Genomic DNA, 17,567 nt, shown 5'->3' on the forward strand with positions numbered 1-17,567 from the left:
AAATGACTCAACTACCTAGCCGGACGGACCGACCTGCTCTGATACCAATTGTAACACCTCGTTTTGCCAACTTGAAAATTTCTCATAAAAATCAGAGTAAAACACCTTTAACGGAATGCGACACTTCTTAAAAATCATAAATGGAATAATTAACTAATTTTTCTTCAAAAGTCTACAACATAATAATTAATATTTCGTAGCGGAATTTATTTCAACATCTAAAATAGTCTTTGGCACGAAGGCTTCATCATAAACATCTCATAAAGTTAAATCAACAACTTATTCATGAATATCATTAAAGTAATACGTAAGGAATAGAAAAGCATGCAACAAAGTTCTCATCTCGTTACGTATCAGAGCACCTAAAGACACAGTGAGGGATAACCACTCACGACAGCAATCAACAGCTACTTATTCTCGATCGGCTGCAAGTTACTCATACGAAGAGCAACATTTCCAAGCAGAAGGGGTGATATTTCACATTCAATAATAATAAGCATATAATTCATCAAAAGCATTTTTGCTAGTTATTATCTTTCATATACGCTGCAATATTTTATTAACCTGGATGTTGTGAATAAGTTCGTAAATTCATCTTTTTGGTTTTATTGATTTTTTTTTTTGTGCAACCCTCCAATTCACATGAAAAAGAGACATTGATAGTTTGAGTTCGACCAAAAGACAAGTAAAATCTGACCAAAGATTGAGCTCTGTTTTAACGATTTTGAATTTGTGTCGTTAGATGTATTCGATTGAATGTTGTTTTTATATATTTTTTTGACATGGTTGTTTTTATATTATTTTTTTGACAAGGTTGTTTTTTAGTTAAAAGGTAAAAATAATGTCATTATTCACAAGCCTTGCTTTTTCAGTTAACACGAGCCTTGCCTTTTCAGTTATAAGACGAAAACACGCCGAAAAGAAATTATATAAACATTGTCAACTATTGTACGGGAGTGAATATTTATTTATTTTTTGATGAAAGGGAATGAAACAATTTTAATTTCATGAGGGAGCTATAGTGTCAGTTGATATATGGACCTCTCTATAAATTGTTAAATATAGCCATTTCACTTTTCCTAACAATTAACGTAGGGAGCTATAGTGTCTGCTAGTATATAGATAGACCTCTCTATAAATTGTTACAACACTAAGCTAAGTTCATATCAAATAATTTTAGCTTATTCTTTCTTTTGATCAAACAATGACTTATGTTAAGCTTGCTACTTTGGCTGTTTTCATGCTCACGCAATTCTGCTGTATGTATATTTTTTTTAACATTGCGCTCATCTTTCTCACCGATATATTTATATGTTATGAAAAAATTAGTATACTACATGCTCAATTTAATACCAAACTTTCCTAAATATATACGTTATATGCATAGATGTGTATTGGTTCCAACTTTAACTTCCTTTGCCATTTGCAGTAATTGTCCAGATTAAGAACGTTGAAGCAGGGCAATGTGCAAGAGTCGGTATGCGTTGTTCACGGGCATTGCCGAATCCATGCGGCGACATCGTAACGTGTCGTTGTGTCCATTTGCATTTAGTTGGAAGTACCTGCATTGACTATACGGGTGATGGCCTCTAACTCTAATGAAAAAGACTACTTGAAGATGGCTTTGGAAATTGCCACTTAAGAATCATGCATCTTTATGGCACAGTTTTACTCTCATCTTTATACTAATTTGCAGCAAAAGGGACTGGTACCAGTTTGAGTCATTATGTGATGAAAGTTTCATTATGTGATGAAACACAACAAATTTCATAAGGAAAAACTTTAAAAGCACTGTTATAGTTACTGTGTGCTCTACTCTCTGTGCCTAATATTATACTTGCGTTACAACTAATGTTTAATTTGACATCTTCATAGCAATCACATACATAATTCGAAAAGAGGTGTGTAATTTGAACAATAAATTGAGTGACAACTTTTGTGACAACTACTAATTTACAAAGGAAAATAGATAGTGACACGGAAACCAAAATAATAGAGAGAGAAAGTAAAAAATAATGTGAGTATGAGAGATAAAGTTGTCACATAGGTTGTCACAAAATGGTTGTCAAAATATCATTTCTCATTCGAAAAACATATAAACCCAAATGCAAAACAAAATAATAGTGATGAATGAAAGATAATTTTCATAAAAAATTAAGTGTTCCTATCAATTTAAAACGAAATTGAGTTCAAAATTTCTATCAACTAAAAAAAAACGAGTAGATCATCAACTTCGTCCCTGAATTTTCACGGGTCAGCCAACTTCGTCCCTCAATTATGCGAAATATCAATTTAATCCCTGAATTTGTTAAATGTCAATCAAGTTGGTCCTTCTGTTCAAACGGAGCGTTAACGGGGCTAACGTGACCGTTAACTTCTCACATGTCAGACGCCACGTAGGCAGGGACTAATTTGGCTGATAATAACAAACATTTCGAAGGACTAAATTGATTGATTTGCAGAAAATGTTTTGGCTTTCTTCCCAAATGGCTCTTTTCTTCCCCAACAACTCTTTCTTCCCCAATTGTATAAAATTGGAACCCTAATTACACAATCTGCAATCTACACTCTATAATCATGAACATTTCCTCCAATAATAAGTGGTTCAGTTCTGCCCCAATTCAAAAAACTTCAAACCCTAATTTTTTTCGTAGTGAATCTAAAAGGCAAAATCCTCAAAATTTCTTGAAGCAAAACTATTGAATTGAATCTGAAATGATGTGGGGTGGGAATATGGGAAAAAACGGTTATGAAAGTCAAACTTCATCATCAAGCTCCAAGTTTAATGGTGTTGTGAGAGTGCTTGAATGTTGGTGTCCTACAATTTGTGTTGTTAGAAAATCCAATACTTCAAAAAACCCAGGAAGGTCATTCTATGCTTGCCCTATGCCAAAGGTTGGTTTAACTAATCAAAAGAGGTTGAAGATGATTGAGAAATGTAATCTTTCTATAATAATATTGCCATCAAATTAGTCCCTGAATTATTTATCTATCTATCAAATAGATCCCTACGTTATATAAAAAACCATCAAATAAGTCCCTGAATTGTTTAATCAGATATCAAATTGATCCTTGAAACATATGTGTGCAAAATAAACTAAAAAAGGCAGAACACACAAATTGAAACTGAAATATTACATAGACATAAGTCATAGGTTATAAGTCATAAGTCTGAGAAATTACATATGCAAAAGCAACCCAACTATGAGGCATTAACAAGTCATAAGTCTTAAACGACAATTTAAGCAAAAAGAAACCCAACTATGGGGCATAATTCAAATAAGCCTAAATATTACAAATCAAAAACATCTATTAAACTCCAGGAAGCGTCACTTCTTTGGGAATCCAGTAGTTGGTATAAACTCCATGAATTTAGTAGGTTGGGTCGAACCGGATGGACCATAGATTGGATATGGAACCCTAATTATGCCAGCAGGAGTTAGATGAGCTGGTGCAGGACCCCTCATTGGTGTTTGCTTAGGCCTATCAACTGAAAGAACTGGTCCTCTAAGGCCATACCTCCTTGGTGCAGAAACCTGAAATTGTAAATTCAATCAAATTAGTCCCTAAATCATAACATAATCAATCATACGAGTACTTCAATTAATATTATTAATTGCCAAAACGATCCTTAAAAATTAAGAGTCATACCTGTCCAGCATTTGCAACAACATTTCCTGTAGTTTATGCATTCCCAGACACAACATTATTCTTGTGGCTGACTTTCTTGAGCCTCACTTCCAAAACCCTAAAACGAATAATCAAAACAACTGTCTCAAAAACACAACAAACACAAACAAAGAACAACGCAAGCATCAACGATCACAAAAACAAAATAAACAACATGATCAAAACTTAAAACGAAAACACCAAAAAAAACGGACAAAAACAGGGTGAATACGAACACAGAAACTTGATAAACAACAGGAAAGGCGTTTACCTTTAATCACAACCGAACACACAAACTTCAAAAATGTCAGAATCGACGGAGATGATGATGATTTTGGAGGGGTGAAAATGGAGGAAGTTTTAGCGAGAAGAAGAAGGGTCAAGGACGTTTTTGATGTTCTGAAATGTGAAGAAGGAGGTATGGGTAATACAGGGGCAAAATGGGAAATGGAGAAAAAAATAAACTGAAAAGTGAAAACTCAACATTTTCCAATTCAATCAAATTAGTCCGTGAACACGTGGCTTCCTTCTTGCCACGTGTACAAGACAACACAGCATGCAAGGCGACAGATCAGCAAGGCTAACAGAGGACTTGGACGGAGGGACCTTTTTGATGGACGTCTGACAAATTCAGGGACTAAGTTGATATTTCTCATAATTGAGGGACGAAGTTGGCCGACGTGTGAAAATTCAGGGACGAATTTGATGGTTCACTAAAAAAAAAAACAGCAATTGAAACGCTGACTATATGACTTTGAAACGTTTCAGAAACTAAAAGGACTTATTTGAAACTTTTGAAACTTAATAGTCCAACTTGAAAAAAACGAAAAACTTAAAGGACATTTGGATCCATTGGACCTTAAATAAAACAACCTTGTTTCTAATTGATCAATTGTATTTCTTCGATATCCGTCTGGATTTTAATAAATGATGCATGTGCATGGGTGTGGTGATTTTGACTCGTACATTACTCGTTCTTTTAATTTAACACTATAATTTGATTGGTGTTTTAATTCTTGCAATGTTTAAATTTCATATTTATATGGAACGAAATATAAAAACAATCCGTGTAACAAATAGAGGCCGACCGTAAAAGGGTAATTACTATTGATATAAAATTTTAAGAGAAAAAGGAGAACGAACAGTTAATGTCAACCCATATTCCCTTTGTCTAAACATATAAGCAAAAATACGACAATATAAGATGATGGATTTGATACAAATTTTTAACTAAATTTGTAATTTTGGCCCCCTATGATTTAGCCTCATTTCAAATTTCATCCTTTGATTAATTTTGACCTAATCAACGATGATTTGGCACATGCTGTCAGGCCGTGTCGGTATATATTGGTTTTTTATTTAATTTTACGCCACGCCAGAAATTAGTTGAATTAAAAAAAGAAGAAAAAAGAAAATATAAAAGGCTTTGGCACGTGAGAGCTCCTTTGTATGTGTAAAATCGTATGACCAAATGTATGTATTTGTGTACTTTATGAATAGCTAGTATGTATAGAGTATGAGTATACCGTATGTATACTGTATAGATACACATTATGTATACAGTTACATACAGTATTACAATACAATATAAAAATACAAGGGTTACTTAATAGATTTAGACAAGGGTTACTACAAGGTTTCACTACAATATAAAAATACACATTATGTATCATTTATTCATTCTTTTTTAGGGTTGTTAAGAACCACTATTCCAAGATAAGGTTTCACTACAAGGGTTACTTCATTTGTGACCCTGTGGTAGCTTATAAGAAGGGTGAAATACATGAATTTGGTGGTGAGTGGAACACTGATGAGGTGAACTTAATAGATTTAGATAAACTGATCAGAGAGATTGGGGTGGTAGAGGACTACAAGCTGTCGTATATATGTCCAGGTTTTGATATAGTTGATGGTCTAAGGTTGTTGAAAACTGATAGGGATGTTGTTAGGTTCGTAAATGAATATAAGAATGTAGTAGGAGCTGAGTTTTATGTTGAAGCCAAATATGTGGATGTTACTGACAGCAGGTATGATAGTGAGGTTGAAAAGGTTGTTATACTTGACAAAGGGAAGAAACCAGCTAAAATTGATGAAGACTAAGATGAGTCTGATCCTGATTACAATGGTTGTGAGGAGGGAGACGTTCCTGAGTATGAATTAGAAAATGAGGATGGAAGTGTAGATGAGGTATTTGTTGATGATAGTGATTTTGATGAAGACAGGGATTGGACCATTGTTTTGCCTAACCAGACTGTGAACCCAACCCTTGGTGGTCATTCAGTTAACCATAATCGATCTTTAGTTGGTGTTGAACAATCTAGGAACCCTGAAGTGACTGGTTTGGAAGACTTTGAAGATGAGGATGAAGTCTGAGATATACTAGAAAGTCTTGATGTATCTGAGGAAGAAGAGAGATGAAGAAGGAGGAAACTGAATAGGTTTAAGTTGGGTATTAACAATGAACCTGTAGTATTTGAGGAGGGTCAGATCTTTGCCACTGGTCTTTTAGTTAAAACTGAGGTGAAAGAGTATGGTTTGCAGAACAAGAAGAATGTGTACCTCGAGAAGAATGAGAAGAAAAGAATTGTGGTCAAGTGCTATCCAAGTTGTCCATAGCATATTAGATTTAGTAGGTTCCTCCTCAAACTCATTATGTTCTTGCTAGCTTGAAGCCTATTCACAATTACTTTCCAACTGGTAAAAGAGTGTTAAATGGGAAGTTGTTGGGAAAAAACTGGTTCCAATACTTAAGTATACACCTACTATGACCCTTAAGGCTCTGAAAGATCACTGTAAGATTAGGTGGAATGTGATATTGAGCCCTTTCAAGGTCTATAGGGAAAAATTAAGTGCTTTAGAAGGGCAAGAGAAATCAGGAAACTGTGAGGTGTAGAAGGTGTAAAGAGCTTGGACATAATCAAAGGACATGAGGGGGAAAAACAGGTGATGATAGAAGTTTTCCACCTGGCGAGAATTACCAATACTTACATGTTAAACAATGTAGGATGCACAAACTAGCACAAGTAATCCTGCACAAACTGGCACAACCAATGCTGTAACACCCCGTTTTCCCAACTTGAAAATTTTTCATAAAAATCAGAGTAAAACACCTTAAACGGGATGCTACACTTCTTAAAATTCAGAAATGGAATAATTAACTAATTTTCCTTCAAAAGTCTACAACATAATAATTAATACTTCGCAGCGGAATTTATTTCAACATCTAAAATTGTCTTTGGCACGAAGGCATCATCATAAACATCTCATAAAGTTAAATCAACAACTTATTCATGAATATCCTTAATGTAATACGTAAGGAATAGAAAAGCATGCAACAAATTTCTCATCCCGTTACGTATCAGAGCACCTAAAGACACAGTGAGGGATAACCACTCACGTCAGCGATCAACAGCTACTTATTCTCGATCACCTGCAAGTTACTTATACAAAGAGCAACATTTCCAAGCAGAGGAGATGAGATTTCACATTCAATAATAATAAGCATATAATTCATCATAAGCATTTAACAACTTAAACTTCATCAATTAATAACATAAACAACACAACACAACATAATCATCATCCCATAATAATATAAACAACACAACATAATCATTATCTCATAATAACATAAACAACGCGACATAATCATCATCTCATAATAACATAAACAACACGATTAATAAATATTAATACTTCACTTAGTTCTTTATTAACAACTCATTGACAATTGACAACTTAACGACAACGACAATGCGACTTCTACAACTTGAACTCAACATATGCAACTTCAACTTCTTAATCATGCATGTGGTACCAACCAGGGTATCAAGCCCTCAACGTATAAGCGTAAATAGGCTCACAGGGCATCAAGCCCTCAACTTACAGGGCATCAAGCCCTCAACATAATATGTATAAATATACATTACAGGGCATCAAGCCCTTAACTTAAATGAGTATGAAATGGACTCAACATCTTACGACTTAACAACTTAGACATCTCATATGACTCAAATAATATGGATCAACATCTTACAACTTAACAAGTTGACATCTTAATGATATTAATTCATCACAACAACGAGACAGCACCATTTAAACGTATGCAGAAAGTCACCATCAATAATAACATCATATATAACAATTACAATTTCATATCAACGTCTTTCACAATATATAAATATTTTCACATTTAATCATCAAAGTAAATCATCAATATTAATCATCTTATTCATCTTCTCTGAACCTCATTATAATCATTAACAACTTCATTCCTACCCCAGGGGTCGACTCATAACATCACGTGCGACAGAAGATCGCAAGAAACCTAAACAGGATACGTCATCGATATTACTCGTCATTCACAAACATCATTCATCATCATCATTTAATAATTATCATCTCAACGTAGATCTTCATCATACAACATTAATCTCTCATCATTAAACAACATCTTACACGAGCATATGTACACATCACATTCCTTTGTTATTCATTACTACATTTTGGAATCTACTCTCGTCTTTCGTTCTCTCCATTACTACACCTTTCATTCTGATAGTATACCCCATTCTCTATTCTAATTTAAGTGCTTACCACTCTACTAATATTCCTCGTAGCATCATCCATATTATCTTTGGTTCATATTTAAGCTTGTTATTACCTTGAGCTAATCACTTCTATTTATGCCTAAACACACTTCCTCATCTAGGTATATATTTTAAGGACTCTTACTTTTAATTTACACGCTAATGGCTTGCTTAAACTCACTAATGATGTCATAGAATTTTAGAGTCCACTGAGAGGGTTATGCTGAAATTTCATGGAAAACGCAGCATGACCCACGTGCGGTATATTAATCCTAACTAAAGTTATAAAAATCTAAATAGGGTCCAACCAAAAGCAACTCAAAGCTAACAACCATATCTACAACTTTCATGAAGACTCCCAAACCTAATTCAGAACAGACAATTCCAGAAAAGTTGATTTTCCTATGCTCGGGAAAAGAGGACGACTGTGCTGATCCCTGCTGACCCCTGTGTAGTAATTTGATCATATCTTGTGTTCTATGTGCTTAAATCGAGTGCCTCCAAACACGAGTGACAGATAACATCCATATCTACAACTTTCGTGAAAGAACCTAAACCCAGTTCGAAACTTAAACTTGTCAAACTGAGACAATAAAAACGTGTTTTGCACACTGACAGCAAAATCCCAGTTCAGCTGCGATTTCGCCTTTGGGGAAATCTTTTCGACTCCTTTTTCGATCCAATACTCTCCAAACATGACCCTAATCATTACCCTATGATCACCCTATCATTATAACACTAATTATTCATCAACCTACTGTATTATCCACTCTTTTTAAGACTAGAAATTCAATTCGAAACCTAAACTGGTTTTCCTTAATTCTCAAATTTCAATTTCATCTTTTAATTCTAAACTCTCAAATTCTAAAACCTCAACCTACAACCATGTTAAATTCATCTTCAGAATCACATACTTAGAATTATTGAAGGTTAGTCCCACCCTTACCGTAGTATTGATGGTCAGCGGTCTCTCTCCCTCTTGGTTCTCCTCTTCTCTTGTTTTCTCCCTTTTTCTCCAAAAAGCAGTTTCACGTAAAAACTTTTCTAAACCTAGTTTCCTCCTTATATCTCTCCTCAATCCACTTTATCTTATTTCCTCTATTTAAACCTAGTTTCCTCCTTATATCTCTCCTCAATCCACTTTATCTTATTTCCTCTATTTAAACCTAGTTTCCTCCTTATATCTCTCCCACATCTCAATATTTATTTTATTTTCAAATCTTATTCTAGTAAATAATAAAATAAGTCTTTAAATAAAATATCAACACATCACATAAATCATCAAAGTGGACTCTAAACTCTATAAAATAATTAAATAATTAAAGAGGGAATTACAACTCTACCCCCCTTAAAAGAATTTCGTACTCGAAATTCAAAGCACAAGAGAAAAATGAATTTAATTATTGCTTAAATATCTTAAACTATGTATAACAAAATAGAAACTTCAACAATACACATAAATCACAATAAAGCTAGTCAGTCAAACATGATCACATAATAAAGCATAACTGTTAATTAGAAAAACACAACGACAATATTCAACTGTCACACGACACAAATGACTCAACTACCTAGCCGGACAGACCGACCTGCTATGATACCAATTGTAACACCTCGTTTTGCCAACTTGAAAATTTCTCATAAAAATCAGAGTAAAACACCTTAAACGGAATGCGACACTTCTTAAAAATCATAAATGGAATAATTAACTAATTTTTCTTCAAAAGTCTACAACATAATAATTAATATTTCGTAGCGGAATTTATTTCAACATCTAAAATAGTCTTTGGCACGAAGGCTTCATCATAAACATCTCATAAAGTTAAATCAACAACTTATTCATGAATATCATTAAAGTAATACGTAAGGAATAGAAAAGCATGCAACATAGTTCTCATCTCGTTACGTATCAGAGCACCTAAAGACACAGTGAGGGATAACCACTCACGACAGCAATCAACAGCTACTTATTCTCGATCGGCTGCAAGTTACTCATACGAAGAGCAACATTTCCAAGCAGAAGGGGTGATATTTCACATTCAATAATAATAAGCATATAATTCATCAAAAGCATTTTTGCTAGTTATTATCTTTCATATACGCTGCAATATTTTATTAACCTGGATGTTGTGAATAAGTTCGTAAATTCATCTTTTTTGGTTTTATTGATTTTTTTTTTTGTGCAACCCTCCAATTCACATGAAAAAGAGACATTGATAGTTTGAGTTCGACCAAAAGACAAGTAAAATCTGACCAAAGATTGAGCTCTGTTGTAACGATTTTGAATTTGTGTCGTTAGATGTATTCGATTGAATGTTGTTTTTATATTTTTTTTTTGACATGGTTGTTTTTATATTATTTTTTTGACAAGGTTGTTTTTTAGTTAAAAGGTAAAAATAATGTCATTATTCACAAGCCTTGCTTTTTCAGTTAACACGAGCCTTGCCTTTTCAGTTATAAGACGAAAACACGCCGAAAAGAAATTATATAAACATTGTCAACTATTGTACGGGAGTGAATATTTATTTATTTTTTGATGAAAGGGAATGAAACAATTTTAATTTCATGAGGGAGCTATAGTGTCAGTTGATATATGGACCTCTCTATAAATTGTTAAATATAGCCATTTCACTTTTCCTAACAATTAACGTAGGGAGCTATAGTGTCTGCTAGTATATAGATAGACCTCTCTATAAATTGTTACAACACTAAGCTAAGTTCATATCAAATAATTTTAGCTTATTCTTTCTTTTGATCAAACAATGACTTATGTTAAGCTTGCTACTTTGGCTGTTTTCATGCTCACGCAATTCTGCTGTATGTATATTTTTTTTTAACATTGCGCTCATCTTTCTCACCGATGTATTTATATGTTATGAAAAAATTAGTATACTACATGCTCAATTTAATACCAAACTTTCCTAAATATATACGTTATATGCATAGATGTGTATTGGTTCCAACTTTAACTTTCTTTGCCATTTGCAGTAATCGTCCAGACGAAGAACGTTGAAGAAGGGCAGTGTCCATTCGCCGGTAGGGTTTGTTCACAATATGAGTCGAATGCATGCGGCGACAGCGAAGAGTGTATTTGTGTCTCTGAGTGGTCTCATTATGATGGAGGAATATGCAAGTCGCGCAATTGAAAATGACTAATTGAGGATGGCTTTGGAAATTGCCACTTAAGAATGATAATATGTCTCAAAAACTAAAAACCAACCATGTATGTTATCATGCTTTTAATACTTTAAATAAAACAACCTTTGTTTCCAATTGATCAATTGTATTTCTTTGATATCCGTCTGGATTTTAATAAATGATGCATGTACATGGGTGTGGTGATTTTGACTCGTACATTACTCGTTCTTTTAATTTTGCACGTTATAATTTGATTTCTGTTTTAATTCTTGCAATGTTTAAATTTCGTTTTTATATGGAAGGAAACATAAAAATAATCCGTGTAACAAATCATGATAGAGCCGGCCGTAAAACGATAAAATACTAATGTAAACACAGAATAAGCAAAAATTCGACAATGTAAGGTGATAGATTTGATACAAATTTTTAACCAAATATATTAACTTTTGTTGACCACTTTTTGTTTATATTTTAAGATCAAGATTGTGGTTTATAAAATCCTTTGGTTAATTTACCGATGACTATTACATTGCTTTCGAACTTGTTATTTGTTGATTTCAGAATTTACTAAATTCTGCGTGATTTAATCAATGAAAAGTTGTTTATAGTACTCCATCGATGATGAATGGTTATATAAAATGTTGGAGTTTCAAAACGATTTTTTTTATTGAATTACGAAAAAATAGACATGATATACCCGCTGTTTAAATTTTCATCGGACTTTGGTTGCCACTAAAATTTAAATTGGTGTTTTATGTAGAGCTAAATTTACGATGACACTCATTATATATTATTCCTAAACTGCAGGAAGAAATTTTTACAGAAAAGACATTTTAAATGAAAATCCATTTTTTAATGGGAACTTTGTTGCTAAGTTTGATTTCGTGGGCTTGTTTAAAGAAATGTTCGATTTTGTGACATGATATACTCGTTGTTTATCTGTTTGCAACAGAGCGAATTTACCTGTTTTGTTGCAGAAAAGTATGCAGCAGTTAGGATTCTTCGAATCCCATATGTGTATATTCATTGTTGGATAGTACGTAATCTAAATGTCACGTTTATTTATCTTTTGGTGACTATAGAAGTGATAAGGCCGTTGGGAGTTTCCTAAATAGGTAGGGCACTGTTTACCTTGATTTTCCGTAATTAACCGCTGGTTTACAAATGGTTACTTGCAAGATCAACCAGTAAATCTTAGGACATATCGTGTTTGTTATTTTCCAGAAAATGATGAATGTTCTTGATATTTTTGTACAGAAATATGAATATAACCGTCGAATCCAACGAAGATTGAATTCAGTCGAGATTATCTTCAGAGGATTAAAGTAAATTGCTTGAAAGGAACAAGTAAATTGCTAGGAATTTAAAGGAATAAACTTAAATTGCATAAATTGAATGTAAATTGATACACAGATTCATACATCGAGACTTGTTACTAGTTTCTCTCTGAAATCTTACTTACTAAAGCTTGCCTCGTCAAACAATCCTCAACCCTAATTTTCCCCTCCACTTTGAAAGCATTAACTCACTATATTTTAAACTAGGACTTTTACCCGTGCTACCGCCCGGGACATTAACAATGGAAAAACTGATATATTGCAATATGATCTATTACATCGAAAACAAAACGATTCAATATTTTATGTCCTTAGATCACACACCCGTGCGTCGTACGGGCAAGATATATGTAAAATATATTACGGTCATGAATTGATATAGATAAAATTACCGTAAGAATCCAATTCAAAAACAATGTATAGTAAATAACACATAAAAACACTATTAAGATAACTAACGTGATCTATAATTGGATAGAAGTTCAGATTGTGAAATCTCACTCTAAATTTGTATCTAACTGAGTTTGAAGAGTTGGTAGGTTTGAATAGAAGCTAGCGTTAAGCCTTTTTGTTTTCTAAAAAAATTGACTTTTTATCAAGTTAGTAGATCCAACTTTTAGAGCTATTTGGTAGAGTGGATGTTGGATGCAAGAATATGAAATCCCAAAAATCATACACTTTAGAGATTTCTTATGAAGCTTTTTGTTTACCTCATCCTTGTAAGTTTCTATTTGTTGAATCCTAAACATGTGTCTATGACATATAGCATAACAACTTGGATTAACAATTTCATTCAATAGACTTGGAATATATGTATAAAACAATTTGGCCAGAAATAACATCTATATGAAAACATTACCTCAAAAAAAAAAAAACATCTATATGAAAACATGTAGAATTAGCACCCAAGAATATTGTCATCAGTTAACTCAGCAATAGTTTGCTGATGAATTTACCAATACTGAAGCATATAATAATGCAGTAATAGTTCCATCAAATAGGATTGCAAAACATACAATAAGTTCATACATATATATTAAAACAACTTAAGGCGATCCACGACAGACATCAAGTCTTGGACAGTCTTGAACACAGACGACCAACCACGTTGGAATTTCAAAAACATTAAACAGATGGCAAATACATATACTATGCGGACAGTCTTGCAATTGGGATGGGATGAAAAAACCAGCATTCAGTTATCAATTCACCTGCAATACAACAAATGATTTAAATGTGATGAGGGTTACGGTGTCTACAACAACATACCCAAATAACCATTAAGATGCCATACCATGACAGTTGCCCATTTACCTTCAACACATCAGTAACTTATATGACGGCAAATACATTCCATTGAATTATTCATATCTTAGTATGACATAATTGTGTTGAGCGACGAAATCACACCCTCTATCTTCTGCTTCATACTAAGATTGTCCTGGATAAACACATCAAGAAATCAATATATCATCTGCAGCTGTGGGAAAAAAAATATGCATCATATACCAAGTTTGATGGACAAAATCCCTCATAAGCCAACATCTTCAAAAATAAATTAGAAAGTGAGAATATGCATCGTATGCACCAAAATATTTATATATTTGTTTATGAATTAGCTCATCAAAAATTCAAAGATAACATCACTTTCTTCTCATAGTAAAATTGGAAATTAGTAACATCATGGTGAAATGGAGTAGGAATAATAGAATACATATAGAAAGGAGTAGCAGTTTTTCAATGGAAAATTTCATAGCAAGAACAAACTTTGGATAAGTTATAAACTGACCAAACATATCTTTGATGTTGATGCCAAATTTTCCAAAACTATAGAACATTATGATCACCCAAGCACCGAGATCAATGTTATAGAAATCACGAAGAGCACGTCATCCTTTTGTCAAAAAAAACATACCATCGATCCTTTTCACATAACCCTGAAATAAAACGAAAACATTAAACAGATTCAGCCATATTACTATATTCGTACTCAAGGAAGAAAAATATAAATGCATACTTACATAATGAGCATCAAACTCCATGCAATATGTCTTATATTTAACTCGCAGTTCATTGACAATCTTATGCAATTTGGTAACAGGTTGCGGATCTAAAGAATCTATAAAAAGAACATAAGTAAATATTCAGTTAATCTGTCAAGAAAATATAAGCCAAACCCAAGTGTCGATGCATTTATAATGTTTAATGAGAACAAAAAGTAGAATACTTATAGACATCTTTGAATTTTAAATTCTACTTCACAATTTTCAAACCTTATAAACAGACACCCTCCAACTCTTATGACGCAACTTTTGTTACGTTGCCACGCCAGCTGCAATCCCATTTTTGAATAGCAAGAAATAAAGGCTTCCACAATTTCCGCTCATTGTAATCCTTATGAGCCATCATTTTTCATGTGTTTTTGAACCTATATATTTTAGCATGGTTGCATTAGAGTCTACTCCAACGCCATAGATTTAAACACACTCAAAAGGATGACCAAGTCCTCACAACATGTGTGTCATTCTTCCTGCATCTAATATTAGTAAAAGATATCATATCACTAATAAAAATGTTTTAAATTTGTCCTTAAATTTGATTATTTCTTCCCTTAAATTGAATTTATTGTTAAAAAATGGTAGAACTCATTAGCTTCAGCGACATATATATCAATTCCAATAAGATGAGATTCTTCAAATTATAACATCATAAACACCATAAAGAAATTAGTGTCATAATCTGTAGTGTAAAAAACCAAATAAATTGTATAGCATATTTCACCAACTCAGTACCATACCAGAACAACACATAAGCTTAAAGTAAATTACTACACAAACTGGACTCACAAAAACTACTTGAAGTTATACCATGTATCAATTCTTCATAGTATATTGAGTTTACTCCATTGGTCATGTTATCTTGTTTAAAAATACATACTTTTCCTAGCAAAAAATTGATTAATTTTTTTCCAATAGCATCTTCAAAAGTGAAATTCGGATACTGAATTTTGATTATAGTTTTACCTTGAGTCGGAATCGGTGACTGATTCAGTTGCGGTGCCACAGAGATGCAAATGGTCTTTGTTGGAGCTGTTTTTGTTGAAGCAGTTACAGCGATTACGACCACATTTTAGAGGCGGTGTCAAGTTGTTTGGTTATTCCACCATCCCTAAAATAAGAAGAAGAAAAACCACAACACAAACTTCATAAATAAATAAAAAATAAACCTGTCAAATTTAACAAAATTTATAAATCAAAAGTAAAAAAAAATGAAAGAAATGGTGGAGGAAATCAAAATCCCTACAGAAACTAAGTCGTTACAGAACATTTGAATTGAATAGTTGCTATTCCTGATAAAACTAATTAAATTTGCATATGCATCAGCAACCTCTATAGTACAGAAATAAAAGATATAATCTAATTTATGGACTAAGACACAATGCTATTCAACAAAAGAGAAAAACCTTTTAAATTAAGCAAAGTAGTATTGCTATTCTAATAAGAGAAAATAGCAAATTAGATAGAAATGCAATTCAAAAACAGGACGAAGATCAAAACTGGAGTCTGAAACTTATGCAGAACTATAGAATTGTAAGACACTACCTCTAAAATCAAGTTTGTCAATGTAAAAATGCTATCTAAATCCCTTCGCATACCTGTCAAGACAATTAAAAACAAAGTTAGCTCACCTTAACAATCGCACAAATGCAACATGAGTCACACTTCAAATGCTATTATTTCATTTCAAACTAAATTTTTAGAGCATAATATATGCAGCACACAAACAAAAATTATTTATAAAATAAAATGAAATATAAAGATATACACTAAAATGTGAATTTTCAGTGATATCACTACAACTTGAATAGCAAAGAGGACCTATTAGTACTAACACATACTTCTTTAGACACTCTGTACATATATCATGAGATCCACTGTGACACTATACTTGCACCAATAAACAAAAATGATATTGTAATTCTTTAGACACTTTGTAGACACTATACTTTGCAGAGGTTGAAAAAGAGAAGAGCAGCACCGAAAAAATCAGAAGTGAATAGTAACAAATGCTCCTCAATTCAAACCCATTCACAAAAACTTCATGCAAGTGGCCATTTTGTCTTCAAAAGCTTTGAATTCTTAGCCCAGAACTACACTGACAAACAGTTCCTCTAGTTTGAAATATGGAGTTTTCTAGCCCTGCACTACAAAGAAAAATGGTTCGAAAGATAAGGCTAATTGGAAGCATAAAATTCACATTACAGTTGCACAATCTTTAGTGTAAAAGAGTGGACATTCATTTCAATTTTTTTTTGGTTAAATTTACCCTATCTTCATTCTTGCCTCTTTGCTCTTCCAGAGGTAAAGTTTTATTCATGCTCCTATCTTTTTGTTGTGCTGATTGTTTATGCTTCTGCAAATTGAAACCCCAAGTAAATGAAACATATGATGATAATAGAAGAAAGAAAGAAACTGCAGAAGAAGAAGAAGAAGAAAGAGAACAAAAGAAACTTCCCGTCATTATCGTCGTCGCTCACGGTGATGGTTCGCCCGAGAAAGGTGCCGTAACCAAGAGCATTGGTGAAGGGGGGATGAGAGGAGAAAGACAACGGTGAAAGGGGAAAAGAGATGGGAGATGAAGAATCGCAGAGATAGGGGAGAGAAAGGAGGGTTAGACTTAGTATTGGAAATAAAAGACATTAATTTTTGTCATTTACAATGCAATTAAGGGATGAGCAATAATCAGATTTGATCAAAGGGTTGATGACCTAACCATTCCTAATGACTTAGATCCAACGGTCTCCCTTGTTTTGGAGCCAAAACCATTTAGGTTT

At 33.2% G+C, this 17,567-nt stretch overlaps 3 long non-coding RNA genes across 4 annotated transcripts; 1 reads left to right on the plus strand and 2 right to left on the minus strand.

Moving 5' to 3' along the window:
* Positions 1-1,163: 1,163 nt before the first annotated feature.
* Positions 1,164-1,852, plus strand: LOC120579706 (uncharacterized). Its single transcript, XR_005645459.1, has 2 exons — positions 1,164-1,259; positions 1,430-1,852. It is a non-coding gene; the product is annotated as an uncharacterized lncRNA (long non-coding RNA).
* An 11,756-nt stretch (positions 1,853-13,608) lies between these two features.
* LOC112421684 (uncharacterized) lies at positions 13,609-15,841 on the minus strand. The gene is made up of 5 exons (XR_005645514.1): positions 15,757-15,841; positions 14,755-14,852; positions 14,523-14,670; positions 14,028-14,174; positions 13,609-13,944 (listed from the first exon to the last, which is right to left on the minus strand). It is a non-coding gene; the product is annotated as an uncharacterized lncRNA (long non-coding RNA).
* Positions 15,842-15,868: 27 nt separating this feature from the next.
* Positions 15,869-17,404, minus strand: LOC120579768 (uncharacterized). Of its 2 annotated transcripts, XR_005645513.1 has the most exons (4): positions 17,060-17,404; positions 16,632-16,937; positions 16,336-16,388; positions 15,869-15,901 (listed from the first exon to the last, which is right to left on the minus strand). It is a non-coding gene; the product is annotated as an uncharacterized lncRNA (long non-coding RNA). The 2 variants fall into 2 exon arrangements; XR_005645512.1 differs by lacking the exon at positions 17,060-17,404 and having other exon boundaries at positions 16,632-17,051.
* Positions 17,405-17,567: the final 163 nt, after the last annotated feature.

This window comes from Medicago truncatula, chromosome 3 (genome assembly GCF_003473485.1).
Source record: "Medicago truncatula cultivar Jemalong A17 chromosome 3, MtrunA17r5.0-ANR, whole genome shotgun sequence".
In the NCBI taxonomy this organism is placed as follows: Eukaryota; Viridiplantae; Streptophyta; class Magnoliopsida; order Fabales; family Fabaceae; genus Medicago; species Medicago truncatula.